The 15,772-nt window shown below is 42.6% G+C and overlaps 1 protein-coding gene across 9 annotated transcripts in view; it reads right to left on the minus strand.

Annotated features, from left to right (window-relative positions):
* The window catches only part of LOC123514827 (cubilin-like), a 226,654-nt gene extending 211,099 nt beyond the window's left edge, over positions 1-15,555 (minus strand). For 4 of the 9 annotated variants that reach the window (XM_045273056.1, XM_045273053.1, XM_045273055.1 and 1 more), the window contains exon 1: positions 15,100-15,553. The gene's annotated coding sequence lies outside the window, so the exon portion shown is untranslated. Of the gene's footprint in view, positions 1-15,099 lie in introns of all 9 variants that reach the window. The other 5 variants (XM_045273049.1, XM_045273050.1, XM_045273058.1 and 2 more) reach the window with 3 other exon arrangements.
* Between the last annotated feature and the right edge of the window lie 217 nt (positions 15,556-15,772).

A 15,772-nucleotide genomic window follows, 5' to 3' on the forward strand; every position in this document is an offset into this window, starting at 1 on the left:
CTTCCTTTCAATCTCTATCTTTCCGTTCTGTCCTCCTCCTTCTACAACAAATCGTAAATAGACAGTCATATTACCACCGCCACGCGACCACCACAAGTAATGGCCCTTCAATACTCGTTTATTTTCTCCTACATCCTCGAGTGGTTCCGTGCTGTCCGTAACGTCCGTATGTTTGGTGTGTCTTCGGTCCTAACTTTCCACTCGCACATATTGCCACCTTAACTTCACTTTTATTTCCTTTCCCCGTTTCCCATTTGCCCCTCACCTTCCCCATCCTTCCTCTGTTGTCTTAACTCTGATGTTCTTTCCTTCTTGTCCATTTGTGTCCTAAATCTCTTTTTCTAATTTGCCTTCCTAACTAAGTCTTGTGTCCTCTCTCTCCTTCACATTTGTGGCTCTAAGTTTCTTCTTCCTCCGCTGTCCTAACCCTAATGTGGTGTTATTTCCCTTGTTTTAACTCTTGATATTCTTTTTTTTTCTTCAATTTTTTTGTCATAAACCTATTCTTTCTTTAATTTGCCTTCCTAACTCATCTCTCTCTCACATTTGTAGTTCCAATTTCCTCTTTCCTTCGCTGTCCTAACTTCAATTTGATGCTATTTCCCCTTTTCCTTGTGTCATTAGCGTTCTCATTCCTTCCTTTTTGGCATCGTTACTTTAATTTCGTGTTCTTATCTTTCCCTTAAGCGTTCCTAACCTATTTCTACAGTCTCCTCATTGACCTTAACTTCCCACCGTCACCGTGTTGTCTTTTTAAATCATTCTGTCTGCCTCCTACCTTCTATCAATGCTTCTTTCCTTCCTTTTGTCACTCTTGTCTTTGAACATTTACTTTGACATTCTCCTTAATCTAATTAATTTTTCCATTCGCACTTGTCAACCTATTTCTTACTAATAGTCTCTACTATTTTTCAGGCGTTAATGTCCTCCTTTGGTACTCGACGACCCATATTCTCTTTCGTCCCATATGTGCTGACAGTTCCTTTCCAGCCTTTAATATTAGCCTCTTCTACCCTATGATCCCTATTTCCATCCCTCCCTCGTTCCCTGTTACCCTGCGTCGCCTCCCCACCTCGTGTACCCGCATCGTCTCGGCCCCAGGGAGTCGCGGGAGGATGAGCAACAAAAATGTGGCCGCGTGGGGCATTCGGAGGAGACTGACAGGCAGCCAACAAGAAATGGGTAAAGTTTTAAACGATTTTTTATTTTATTTTACGAGGAGAAGTGAGAGACATTCCGCACTGGGAAGGAATGTGTTGGGTCGTGGTGACAAGCCACTGGCGGCGAGCTGTTACTGGGGAGGTGAGCCGAGATGGATGGACAGGAGCATACAGACATACGGACACGCACGCACGCACGCACGCACGCACGCACGCACACACACACACGAGGTAAAATTATCATCGACAGCAGTAGTAGTAGTAGTAGTAGTAGTAGTAGTAGTAGTAGTAGTAGTAGTAGTAGGAGGAGGAGGAGGAGGAGGAGGAGGAGGAGGAGGAGGAAAATAGTAGTTGTAGTAGTAGTAGTAGTAGTAGTAGTAGTAGTAGTAGTAGTACTAGTAATAGGTACTGCTGATTGTTGTCCTTGCTTTTGTTCTAGTTATTGTCGTTATAGTACCAGAAGTAACAAAAGTGATATACATTATTGCTAAAAGACACAATATAAAAGAAATACACTAGATGAGAATATAATATCAAATAAAACTCGTACGCCTTCTCAATAGACTGTCAACTCACACTTTATCTACACTAACACAACACACACACACACACACACACACACACACACACACACACACACACCTTATTACCGCGTTATGGCGAGCGCGACACATTTACAAGTGACCGCAGCAGGGAATTAGTGGCCTCCAGGGAGCACCTCGGTCGACTGATCACTTGTTACACACACACTGACCACCAGGGAATAGAAGGCGAGCTTGTACAGTACGTTTTCATGATTCACTGTAGTCGGTCAAAGAAAGTTGTGGTGGTGGATGTAGTAGTGGTAGTAGTAGTGGAAGTCGTGACTGTTGTGGTGTGGTGGTAGTAGTAGTAGTAGTAGTAGTAGTAGCAAAAGTAGATAGTTGTAGCAATAGTATAGTAGAAGTAGGTGGTAGTGGTAGTAGTAGTAGGTGGCAGCAGTGGTAGTAGTGGTGGTGGCAGTAGTAGTGGTAGCAGCAGTGGTGGTGGTGGTGGTAGTAGTAGCAGTAGTAGTAGTAGTAGCAGCAGCAATGGTGGGTGGTGGTGGTGGTGGTAGTAGTAGCAGTAGTAGTAGTGCAGTAGCAGCAGTAATAGTGGTGGAGGTTGTGGTGGTGGTAGTAGTAACAGTAGTGAGTTGGTTTGGTGGTGGTGGTGGTAGTAGCAGTAGTAGTAGCAGTAGTGGTAGTAGTAGTAGTAGTAGTAGTAGTAGTAGTAGTAGCAGCAGGTTGCAGCAGCAGCAGCAGCAGCAGCAGCAGCAGCAGTAGCAGTAGCAGTAGTGGTAGTGGTAGTGGTGGTGGTGGTGGTGGTGGTGGTGGTGACAGTGAAAGTACACAAGGACAGGACTGTGTAGCAGTTATATTGATGTTTCTATTGTTGTTGCTGTTGCTGCTGCTGTTACACAGTTATTGCTGTTGATACTGATGGTGCTCCTGCTGTTGTTGTTGTACTTGTTGGAGTAGTCAAAGAGGGAGATCATAACTGGATCCATGTGCGAAAGGGAAGATTAGGGGGAGTACAGGGGACGTGGAGAGGGAGTGTGTAGCAGGTAACGAACACGTGAAGGGAACGGAGAAGAGCAGTGATGACGAGGGAAAATGTATGAAGAAAAACAGTCTAATGCAAACAGTATGGAGCAGTGGTGAAAGAGAACACTGTTACAAGGGTATACTTAATCCTTTCACTATAAGAAATAATTTAGCACAAGAAGATTTTTTTTCTTCAAATATATACAAGAAAGAAAGGATATTGGATGTTTGCAGTTTCCAGTCCCTATAATGTTTGGAGGTAGCTTTAGGAGAAACGTTTCAGAGTGGTCAGTAGCAGAGGAAAGATAAAAGAAATATCAAAGAAAGGGTTAAGCTACCAATATATAAATACCTCAATCTAAACTTATGTTTTGAATAATGAAACTAGCCTTTTTCTTGTTGACTGCCCTACGCCTTGGAACCTCATGACGGAGTGGTAATATCAAGGCATCTCATGAATTTTACAGCATTTTCTATTACAACTCTCACTCTTCATGGAAAGAGACGAAACGAATCATTCTCATATAATTAAGTCAAGTTTGGCATTTACTTGTGTGGATTGCTCATGAAAATCGATGTAGTTACTACCTAGTCTTCCCATTAGTATAAACAGACACGAGAACTTATCGTTTGCCTATCTGTCAACCGCATCGCGCTAATCCACAGCAATAAAGAACAGGGAGCAGCTAAAAGGGAAAACCACTTTAAAACTTTCTAGAAAATAGTAGATTGATTACACTGAAAAAAAAAAAATGTTGGAGACAAATAAAAACGACAAGGGACATGATTAAAACTTTTGGAAAACCCGACTCCGTGATAAATGATGCAGAAACAAAAGCCGTGTGTTTCTGAGGACGAAGGGCACGGTGCAATGAGGGAGATTTTCAAAGTTGAGCGAAGATGTACAAAAGTTTTCGAGGAGATGCTATAGAGGTTGGAGCTTATTCGGCATTTTAGCAGTTCTCTCAAGTTTCTGGGAGATTTCTTCGGGACTCTGGCCAGTTCTACATCAAGGAGTGAAGATTCCTTAGCTGATCTTCTTTTGGAGGTTTCCTTTACAACTTTAACGCCGGTTTAGGTGACGCGTTAAAGGGAAAATGTTTAGCTGAACTTTACACTCGTAAAATAAGTATATATACATAAAAGATAAAAGAGATGAGAAGCCAATTAACATACAGCCAATTACATAAAAACTTTTGTACGAGTTCTCGAAAGTTATCCGTTAAAAAATCTATTAAGCTTATCATTTGTTTCATAAGAATCCCAAGAAAGACAATCACTTGAAGTTTTACAGCCCATTATATAAAGCAGTGTCATTTTGTAGGTCAAATATAATACGACGCTGATTTGTGAAGGAAATATTTGGTGTGATGGAAATATATTGCCATAAGTTTTATATAAAATAGTAAGGATTCGTTAACTACTAGTAAAGATCAGCAACATAGTGAAAAAAAATAAAAGGAACAAAAGAAAATAAGGGGAAAAAATGACGAAAATAAACACACATACACACACGAACATTAACATAAAGGAAAAAAATAGTCACAAAAAAATAAAAACTCCTTTTGTACATATCCAATACAAATCACGGCTACTTGAACGAGAATAAGGCAGGCCACACCCAGGCGTCCTCCCATGTCAACCCCTCATTACTGCGGGATATCTTAAGGAGCCTTTCATTCCTCTTTACGCATACTGTAGGTTGTTGGGTTCTTCTAAATAATTCGTGTAAAAACAGCCTGATAAAGTCAAAGTGTGTGCCGGAGGAAGGTGGTGATAAGGCCTCGAGCTCTCTGTGTTCCTCTCACCTTCCCTTCTTTTTTGTCCAAGTGCGTCTGTCACTTTTTCTGCCTATCTGCCAGCCCCTTCCATGTCCTATTTTTTGTTTTTTTCTTTCTCCTACTTTCCTCTAAACAGGGCCTGGCAACCAGCGGGATTTTTTTTTTTCCAACACTGTTTTCCCTTGGCCAGTGCCCTTGTAATGTAAAAAAAAAAAAAAAAAAAAAATACTGTAGGTTGTTGGGTTCTTCTAAATAATTCGTGTAAAACAGCCTGATAAAGTCTCTGGTCTCTCTCTCTCTCTCTCCTCTCTCTCTCTCTCTCTCTCTCTCTCTCTCTCTCTCTCTCTCTCTCTCTCTCTCTCTCTCTCTCTCTCTCTCTCTCTCTCTCTCTCTCTCTCTCTCTCTCTCTCAACGAGTTCCTTTCAATTTGTCTCTATATGTCATGTCAGTTTTTTTGTGCACCTGCCATCCTATTCTTGGTTCCAGTCTGTCTCTCTCTCTCTCTCTCTCTCTCTCTCTCTCTCTCTCTCTCTCTCTCTCTCTCTCTCTCTCTTGCTATTGATTTTCTAAGTACTCACACACTCAAAAAAAAAAAAAACACATAAAACACCGAAATAATTAATCTCCCAACCACAACAAAAACAACAACAACAATAATAATAATAATAATAATAATAATAATAATAATAATAATAATAAAAACAATAATAATAATAAGCGTATGAAAGTTAGGGAAAAGACAAACAGGTCGCCACTAATACGAGTTATGTGAGATTCCAACCCTTAGTCTCGCACCTTGTAAGCACCACTGCCAACCAATCAGCCAACAACACCTGCTGCTCCCCTGTCGGACTTCTCTAGTACTATCTTAATTAGGACTTTCCCCATTAGTACTCTCTCTCTCTCTCTCTCTCTCTCTCTCTCTCTCTCTCTCTCTCTCTCTCTCTCTCTCTCTCTCTCTCTCTCTCTCTCTTTCTTAGGCCTATAGGATCCGATGCTTGCCCTCCGTATCACAAAACTTCTGCCTCTTCCGATATGTTGCCTCCCTTTGCCCTAACCTCACTACTCCTACTCACACTCCTCACACTCATGCCACTCCTACTACTCCTCTCCTTCTTCCTTCTTTTTTTCTTTCTTGTACAGTTTTTTTTTTTTTCCTCTGTGCTTCTTTGTAACTTGCATTCTTTAATTCTATCTCTTTATTTCTCACTATTCCAGCTTGTCTTCCCTGACTTTCTTTTTTTTTTTTTTCTTTTTTTTTTCTTCTTGAAGCAATGATAACTTTTCTAATATTTTTTGGTGGATAAAACAGTAGGAGTAATAACACTAATGATAGTGATGCTTATAAATAAACATTCCCATAGAATAAAAACAATAATAATATTGATAATAATAATAATAACAATAATAATAATAATAATAATAATAATAATAATAATAATAATAATAATAATAATAATAATAATAATAATAATAATAATAATAATAATAATAATAATAATAATAATAATAATAATAATAATAAGAAGAAGAAGAAGAAGAATAAGAAGAAAAAGAAATAATAAATAATAAGAAAATAATAAGAAGAAGAAGAAGAAGAAGAAGAAGAAGAAGAAGAAGAAGAAGAAGAAGAAGAAGAAGAAGAAGAAGAAGAAGAAGAAGAAGAAGAAGAAGAAGAAGAAGAAGAAGAAGAAGAAGAAGAAGAAGAAGAAGAAGAAGAAGAAGAAGAAGAAGAAGAAGAAGAAGAAGAAGAAGAAGAAGAAGAAGAAGAAGAAGAAGAAGAAGAAGAAGAAGAAGAAGAAGAAGAAGAAGAAGAAGAAGAAGAAGAAGAAGAAGAAGAAGAAAACGAAGAAGAAAACGAAGAAAGAAAAAGAAAAGAAAAGAAGAAAAAAAAAAAGAAAAGAAAAAGAAGAAAAAAGAAGAAGAAGAAGAAGAAGAAGAAGAAGAAGAAGCAAAGAAATCAATAACAGTAGCAGCAACAACCACAATAACAAGACGTCTCCTTTTCCTGACCCGGCCCCCCAAACACACACACACACACACACACACACACAAAGACGGAGTGAACGACAGCAGCCCAGTCCCAGATAAGCAGCGGAGATAGCGGCGTGAAATGAGCCACGCCGCCATTCCCACGCTAATTAGGGCGGGAACACTTCCGTCCTCCACACCGCTAAGGGGCGCCTCTCCACTCCACTTCCGAGACCTACGTTCATATCCCTCCTTCAGGTAAGTTTCCTTTTTTTTTCGGGGGCGGGGAGCGGAGTTAGAGGTTAATGAGGATTTTTTTTTTTTTACTTGCCTTCGTTCAGGTGTTAAATTTTGTTTCACCATTTATTGACATTTCATTTTTCTTGTGCGTGCATTTATGAAGTTTGCTCTCTCTCTCTCTCTCTCTCTCTCTCTCTCTCTCTCTCTCTCTCTCTCTCTCATCAAGTGTTCGTTCTGATATCATAGTGCTTCATTTTCCTGTTTTCCTTTGTGATTGACTCTTTTGTCTGTCTCTCCTCGTATAATTAGCTATCTATTTACTTAATTTGTTTTAATCAGTGACACTACTTTGCATATTTATTTTTTCGTTTCCATCTCTTAATATATTTACTTATTCATCTATTCTTCTCTCTCTCTCTCTCTCTCTCTCTCTCTCTCTCTCTCTCTCTCTCTCTCTCTGCTTCATCAAATTTCTTCTCTGTGTTTTGTCTCTTATTCGTTACTTGTTCAGTGTTGCCTCAATATCGTCCCTCTTATCCCCTACCCCCACTTCCTCTTTTCTTATCCGCGCACCATCCCCCTCGAGGCGGCGAGACCCTCATTATCAGCCTCATCTCCTCCCTGCATAAACACACCGTAACTATAAGCAAACCCATTATACACTTCCTCACTCCGCTAACACACCACACATTCCCTGTATCACCAAACACTTAATACGCTGTCTTTCTTGTAAATCATCTAGGTTATTTTCAGATATTTTTGTTCCGTATTATTTTTATTATAAGACGTGTGACTCGGCGATGATATAGTTGAGTGGTTTCATTACTTCTGCCTGGCACCACATCAGTTTCTTCCAAGTAAGTTCGTATTGTGAGTAATTTGTCTCTTTATATATCGATTTGAAAGACTGCATGGTAAATTGTTCTCTCCCATGTAAGAGTATGTTTTCAAACTCTTCTTTCTTTTTCATCGATGATAAACAAATATTCGTATTTTTTCTATCTTTAATTTTTTTTATTTTCCGTTTGAAATCTTATCATTTCTTTTGATCTCAACTTTTCATCGTATCTTCAGGAAACACCATCCTTGATACTTTTATTTATGTAATCCAGATCATTCACACAGTACACGTTTCTATCACACGTCAAGACAGCTGAGTTGATTTTGCCTATATTCTAAATTACTCTTGTTTACTTCCTTCTCAATTCAGATTTTCATTAAAAATTTCCAGTAATAAGATTTTGATACTTTAATCACCATGAGAGAATACTCACATAATCACAAACACTGTTCATCACTACGCACACATCGACATTCCCAGTCACTCCCACATCACACAAGTCAACTCGGCGCCACACCCCGTTCTCACGCTATCCAGATATCGTCATTAGTTCATTCCATCCACATAGCCACTTTGTGCTTAAGCCTCAGCCTTCCTCATATTTTCTTCTTTTCTCGTAAAGCAATGGACAAATATTCCATCAGCCACTAGTGGTCGATAGCATTAAATATTCTACTCACAGCAAAATAACAGATTATTACTAGTCCTCTACTTATGCTGCTGCTGCTGCTGCTACTACTGGTGATTCTACTGCTGCTGTTGTTACCTCTATCACTACCATCCTTACCAGTAATAGTATTATCATTACTATTACTGATGCTATTACAACTTGTACTACTATCACTATTACAACTTTTATCAATAATAAGGGAAACATAATAATAATAATAATAATAATAATAATAATAATAATAATAATAATAATAATGATAATAAAATACTAATGAAATAATAATAACAATGATAAAGATAATAATAATGATAATAATAATAATAATAATAATAAATAATAATAATAATAATAACAATAATAATAATAATAATAATAATAATAATAATATTATTATTATTATTATTATTATTATTATTATCATTATTATTAATGATAAAAATAACAGCAGCAATAAAGGCGACAACAGCAGCAGCAGCAGCAGCAGCCCAAGGATCGGTCCTGAGGCGGTTAAGCGAGGCTGAAGGCGGATCAATGAGAGATGTGGAGTCAGCAGCGGTGAGCAGGAGTAGAGGCGGGTGTGTGTCGGGGAGGGAGAGGCGGGTAGAGGGAGAGGAGAGGCGGGACAAATTTAATTGGATGATTGATTAAAAACAACGCGTCTGGGAGTGTTTTAATGGCGCTATTTTACGACGGTGACAGAATATCGTTGGGTGAGAAACATTTATGAGAGAATAATGTAATGAAGGGACCAGCAACAGCAACAACAGACCTTCAGCATTGTGACAGAGTGAGGTGGCCAGAACTACACGTATCGACACGCGATGCAACGGTGTCAAGAGAGAGAGAGAGAGAGAGAGAGAGAGAGAGAGAGAGAGAGAGAGAGAGAGAGAGAGAGAGAGAGAGAGATGGGAGGGAGAGAAAGATGGGAGGAAGATCAGAAAGAAATATCCCAACAGTAGCAGTAGTGACAGGAAGCACATGTGCTACAAGAAACTTGTCGAAATTTCCTCCTCCCACACGAGTCATCACCTGCAGCGCACTGAATTACTGTATGAAGCCAAAATCATAACATTCCAGACCTTCTGCTAATGTTACAAGACTGATGCTTCTACCCACGAAAAAAAATACCGTAAACTGGAATCGAAAAGCATTTTTTCGTCCTGAAGGCAAACACCGAGCCACTGAACCACTCAGCCACCTTGTCGGTATCCAGGGGAGAAGAAAACGCAGTGATCCTGGCGGCCAAAGATTTCTTAAAATTTCCATAACAACACAAGGAAAAGATAAAACGTTCCGGGGAGACTAAAACCACCGCGGGTCACACTACACAGCCAAGTGAGATGACGTTTTCCCAAAAGTGAGGAAGAAAACACCATGTTCTCAATCCTCGACTTTCTAGACACAAAGCCGCACGACCCGAGTGTTGCGGCGCCTTAAATTGGTGAGTCAATCAATCAATCAGCCGCCACAAAACTCATCCTACCAGTGACGGACAAGACCTCGCGCTGACAGGAACAATTAGAAAAACGTTTTGGGAGACAGAGAACCAGAAACTGCACAGACCATGTTTTCTCACAACCAAAGTACAAGCATACGATGTGGTTCCTCTAATCACTATCCTCATGTGTCGTTCCTATCCAGTGTTCCTTACAGATGCTAACAGTATGATAAGGTACATTAAATTCGAAGCTTCATGAACTAAAAGGTATTGAAATCTACACGTAAAGGAATAAAGTATGTTTTTCAGAAGAAAAATCCAAAAAGCAAAGAGCAGCAAACCCAAGGGAATCTCAGTGGAGGAAGACAAAAGGAGACACAGGGAAGACATCGCAACCTTAGACACGTCCTACACTCATAACGAAAAGAAGGACCGGGAGGGAGGGGCAGCGTGAACAATGAATGAGAAAGGAGAGGAGGGAGGAAAACCTTAGAGGATGGAGGGAAGTTTGTGGATACCAATAAAGAATGACCGAGGGAGTGGAGGAGTGAAGAGGAGAGGGGAACGGAAAGATGAGAAGAGAGAGAAGAGGAGAGAGGAGAGGGAAAAGATGGATGCAGCTAATGAGGGAGAAGATATGCATCCGTGTTATGTTGCAACGGGGAGGTTGAAAAAACGACGAAAACTGTTGGGATGAAGAAAAGTAGAGGAAAAGAAAAACCACCAGAAAACAATGAAAAGGAAGGAAAGGAAAGACCAAGATAGAAAAAAAAAACAGAACGGAAGTAGAAGACAGGAGACGACAAGGAAAGAGAAGGAAAGGAAAAGTAAGTGTATGGGATGGCTAGGGAAGGGGAGATTGAGGGGTCATTTGCCTAATGAATTTGTGTTGTGGACTTGCTTCGGGATATGGGGCGGATGGGGTGGTGATACAGTGGTGGTGGTAGTGGTGGAGGTGGTATTGTCATTACTGGCGGCTGTGGTTGAGGCAGAGGCGGGTGCAAGAGTGGATAAGGTGTCAACTCCATCAATAGAAACAACGGTCAGTCTGTGAACAATAGAACACAGGGAGAATAAGAAAAGAAAAGTGAAAAAGGAATAAAGCATCAGACGAGAGCAAGGAAGTGAGGCGCGAACTGGACATGGATGGAAAACAAACAGTCCGAACAGAGTAATGCATGACCCATGAGGAGGAGGAGGAGGAGGAGGTAGACTGGAGATGAACAGCAGTCAGGTCAACAAAGGTCAGGGGGTCAGCGCGTTGAGACGAAGGAAGGCAAGTCAACAAATGTGCCACCGGGTCAGTCTGAGAAGGAAGAGGAGGAGGAGGAGGGATAGCTGTGGGAAGTAGAGCAGGAAGCGCCACTAGGTTACTTGGTCATCACAAATCAGGAAGAGAGGACCAGGAGAAAAAACAGTGAAGGAAGAAGTTTGAGGGCAATGGAAGGAGAAAGGAAGGTGATGGAGGATCAGTATGGTCGGTTTTCCTCCTCTTCTTCCTCCTCCTCCTCCTCCTCCCCTTAGAATTTCGGACGCCACAAGAATCGATACCAAGGGAGTGTTCGGGAAGAGCAGTAAACACACTTCCTCCTCCCATTTCCCATCCAGCCACATTCTTCTCTTCTTCCTTCTTTGCCTTCTCTTTCTCCTCCTCCTCCTCCTCCTCCTCCTCCTCCTCCTCCTCCTCCTCCTCCTCCTCCTCCTCCTCCTCCTCCTCTTCCTCCTTCACCTTTAACTATTCTAAGGCATCGACATTCGAGTGTACTATGATCAGAAACAGTCCATTTTGGGTCGATTCTACTGTCTTAATTGTCTCTTGTATGTTCCCCTTTTCTTCCTTCTCGTCCTACTCCCAGTCCTCCGTCTTACGCAATACACACCACTCAATCTACTGTGTACTTCCTCACCCACTACTGTAAATATAATCACAGTGAGGACTAATCAGAATGAAAAGAATGAAATGAAAAGTTCCCCGTTGTTGCTATCAGTGAATGGAAGCTCTTGAAGTACATTTGATTTACCACAATGGGAATGTTTCATCACAGAAGCCTCAAGGAACAAGATCCTGGGAATACCGCGCCATGACTATACAAAGCTTCTCAATATTACTCCACTCTGCTTAAAAAGGAAAGCATGGAATTATTACAGAATATAACAGCGGCGTGCTACAGAATGTATCTCGGTAAGAACGAGTAGCAGAAACTTTCCAGTCCGCATTGTATTGACAAGATTGAGCTGCGAAAAGGCTTTAGTTGTGACATTTTTATTTGACGATGTGTGTGTGTGTGTGAGAGAGAGAGAGAGAGAGAGAGAGAGAGAGAGAGAGAGAGAGAGAGAGAGAGAGAGAGAGAGAGAGAGAGAGAGAGAGTGTGTGTGTGTGTGTGTGTGTGTGTGTGTGTGTGTGTGTGTGTGTGTGTGTGTTTGGTAACTAGACTTCAGGTAAGATAGTGGTAAGTCCCCCTTCTCCCGAGACAACAATCGCCTTAAATATTATGGCATTGACTTGCACTGTATAAGCAATAAACAACCCTAAAAATGCGTTACTTGTAGTCATGCAAAATAAGCATCATATGACCTCGATACTGCGGCGCCCTACTCCTTTGAAATAACTCACTCACACAATGAAATATTTGAACTGGGAGAAGAAAATACCATTTCAGTCTACGCAACCTAATACACACACACACACACACACACACACACACACACACACACACAGAGAGAGAGAGAGAGAGAGAGAGAGAGAGAGAGAGAGAGAGAGAGAGAGAGAGAGAGAGAGAGAGAGAGAGAGAGAGAGAGAGAGAGAGAGAGAGAGAGAGAGAGAGAGAGAGAGAGAGAGAGAGGGAGAGAGAGAGAGAGAGAGAGAGAGAGAGAGAGAGAGAGAGAGAGAGACTGTAGTGTGCTAGAGAGAGGGATTAAGAGAGGAGAGGTGCGTGGGAAGAAGGGTATGAGGGAAGAGAGGGATAAAAGAGAAAGCGGGTGGAGGAGGTGAGAGGAGACTCTTTCCACTTGCTATCCTATTGGCACACTGCAAGGGAAAAGGCGTTGATTAGTTGACTTAAGCTGGTAACCTCATCAAAACCCAATGTACTTTTTCTTCTCACTAGCTAATGTAGGGGAAAAACACATTTACAATCATACAACTTTTGCTCCCCACATCCACCTCCATCTCCATCTCCATCTCCACCTCCACCTCCTCCTCCTCCTCCTCCTCTGAGTTATGAAGTGGAAGTAAGGGGAAGGTGAATAGAAAGGAAAGAAGGAAGAGGAAAGGAGAGACGCAGAGGAGAAATGATAGAGGTGAGAGAGGAAAAGGCTGCAGAGAAAGGGAGGAAAGGATAGGAGTGGAATAGAGATCGCAGTGTAGAGGGGCGGGAGGGACAGTTTAGAGGAGAGGGAGGGACAATGTACGGGAGAGGTAATGAGTGTCTGTACTAGGAAGGGAGGGAAGGAGAGGAGAGGGAGGGAGGGAGGGAGGAAAGACTTGACGGGGGGAAGGGTAGAGAGATGGCAGGGAGGCGGGTGAGGGGCAGAGGCGATGGATGACCATGAAGGAATTGCTCAGGCTAACAACCCTCAATTACTACACTAATCTGCCCAAACTACTTGCAAGAGAGACAGGACAGTACAGTGGAAGGCTCATCCCCCACCAGCCCACCCATCTAACTTCCAAGCCTAAGATATTAATCAAATCAACATGTAAATAAAAAAACTGCACGAGATTTTTCTAATGGGAGATGAAAGTTGTATCCCACGGCTGCCTTTGTGCACTGCTGAGTGATTTAATGATGCGCTTTGTGTGTACTAGTTGTAGGAACAGTGTGATGATGGAGGGAAGGGGGCAAGAGGGAGGGAGGGAGGGGGCAGGAGAAGTGATGGAGGGAGGGGAGAGTGTTGGTCTAGGAAGGAGGGAGGAGGGAGGGTTAGTAGAGGAGAGGGAGATTGGGAGGGAGGAGTGAGGGCTGGTAAAGGGAGGGAACGGAGAGTGTTTAAGAGGGAGGGAGGGGAGAGAGAGGATGGGGGAGGAGGTGGGAAGAGGGAGGGGTGGATTGAGTCTAGGAGAGAGGGGAGGAAGTGGGAGGAGTGGGGTATGGAGGGAAGAGGAAGGTGTGGTGGAGGGAGGGAGCAGGCAGAGGTGGTTACGGTGGAGGGAGGGATGGAGAGGAGTGGCGGAGGGAGGGAGCAGGGAGGGGGTGACGGAGGTGGAGGGAAGGGAAGTTGGTTGTCGTAATAGTCAAGTGTGATTTATAAAGTGACGGTGCAGCTCTTGTGTTGTCTGTTGCCGACCCCCTGTGTGTGTGTGTGTGTGTGTGTGTGTGTGTGTGTGTGTGTGTGTGTGTGTGTGTGTGTGTGTGTGTGGCGTGTATGTATGTGTGTGGCTGAAGAGTATATTTTTAGTGCATATCTGAACAATTCTACCATTGGCCAAAACGTAAACAACCCTAAAATATGTCCATGTCAAACACACATCCGCACACACAAAAAAAAATCACTCAGCATCCCTCATGAATTTTCCTACCACCACCATCACCATCACCACCACCACCACCACCACCACTATCACTAACACCAGTCTTGTCTTTCACACCACCGCACGTCGTTCAATAACAAAAATTGGTAAAGTCTTGGACAGTGGTCGAGATATTTGCATTTTCTTTTTCTTCACTGTGCTTTGTTTCCTATCAATCTCCACCTGCTCAGCTGAAAGTCGATTAACAACATGGGGCCGCCGTGGTACAGTGGAACCATGCGTGCTTTAGGGTCCGAGGGGTCTCCAAACGCACGGGTTCGAATCCTGTCCACGGTCCGAGTGTAGGTTGGGCTTCCTCACTCGGGGCAACGGTTTCCTAGCGGATGGGCTTTGTGATAAAAGGTACCCCAAAAAGTATCCCCTTTAGCCCATAAATTCCGTGAAAAGCCCACTTGGTATATAAAAAAAAAAACCTACCAATTCAAAGAGGCCTAGTTTATCGTAGCACTTAAGGTTGAGGGAAAAAGCTAAACATAATGGGAGGGAGAGAGGTACAATAATACTCAACTACTGACCCATAAAAGATCACCAAGTTCAATGGATACCTTCTTTGTACACCAATAAATCATCTGGTATATCCTCCATTGCTATCTCATGACATACTAAGGTGTATTCCCAATAAAAAAATAAATATACAAGTGTCATCTCCATAGCTTATAACACCTTTAGCTTTCTTGCAGGTTTTCAAAAGATATTATGATTCTAATGATAGCATAACAAGTACGAGTATTTTGCTTCATTGATAAGAAAAACCATGTAAACATAATCATTCATTTAACCTTCGAAAAACCACTCCTTCAACAAGTTCAAGGTGTCTGGGAGTACAAGCCTCTATGTAATCACCATCGGTTGTCATCACCATTCACCATACATGCACTAAACACACTCTGAACACTCACCTAAGCCATGCAGCACAACACCATGGCGAGGCAGAGCAGTGGAGCAGTGACTAGCGGACCTTCAAGGGGTGGCAGAGTGGATGCTGGGGGAGGAGGAGGAAGAGGAGGAGGAGGAGGAGGAGGAGGAGGAGGAGAGCTTCGTGGTGGGCGCCCCTGTCCAATGTGTGCCCGTGGTGAGTGGTGGGTGAGGGGGAGGAAGCAGTCACCTCACACGGCGGCGCCCATCACCTGGTTCCTCCCCTAGCAGCCGCCGCCGCCACCGCCGCCGCCCCCTACTCCTGGGAACACAGCAACCACTCCTCCTCCTACGCCGTAGTAGCTCACAGTCAACACACCAACGGCACCACACTCACCACCACCACTACCACAGCGAGCACAATCCACGGTTACAGTACGGGGTGTGTGTGTGTGTGTGTGTGTGTGTGTGTGTGTGTGTGTGTGTGTGTGTGTGTGTGTGTGTGTGTGTGTGTGTGTGTGTGTGTGTGTGTGTGTGTGTGTGTGTGTGTGTGTGTGTGTGTGTGTGTGTGTGTGTGTGTGTGTGTGTGTGTGTGTGTGTGTGTGTGTGTGTGTGTGTGTGTGTGTGTGTGCGTGCGTGCGGAGGGAGTGAGTGAGAGGCTCTCAGATTCAGGGATGGAGTTTGCTATGGCCAGCGGTCGAGGAGGTGGTCACTAGG

Source organism: Portunus trituberculatus, chromosome 38 (assembly GCF_017591435.1).
Source record: "Portunus trituberculatus isolate SZX2019 chromosome 38, ASM1759143v1, whole genome shotgun sequence".
Classification (NCBI taxonomy): domain Eukaryota; kingdom Metazoa; phylum Arthropoda; class Malacostraca; order Decapoda; family Portunidae; genus Portunus; species Portunus trituberculatus.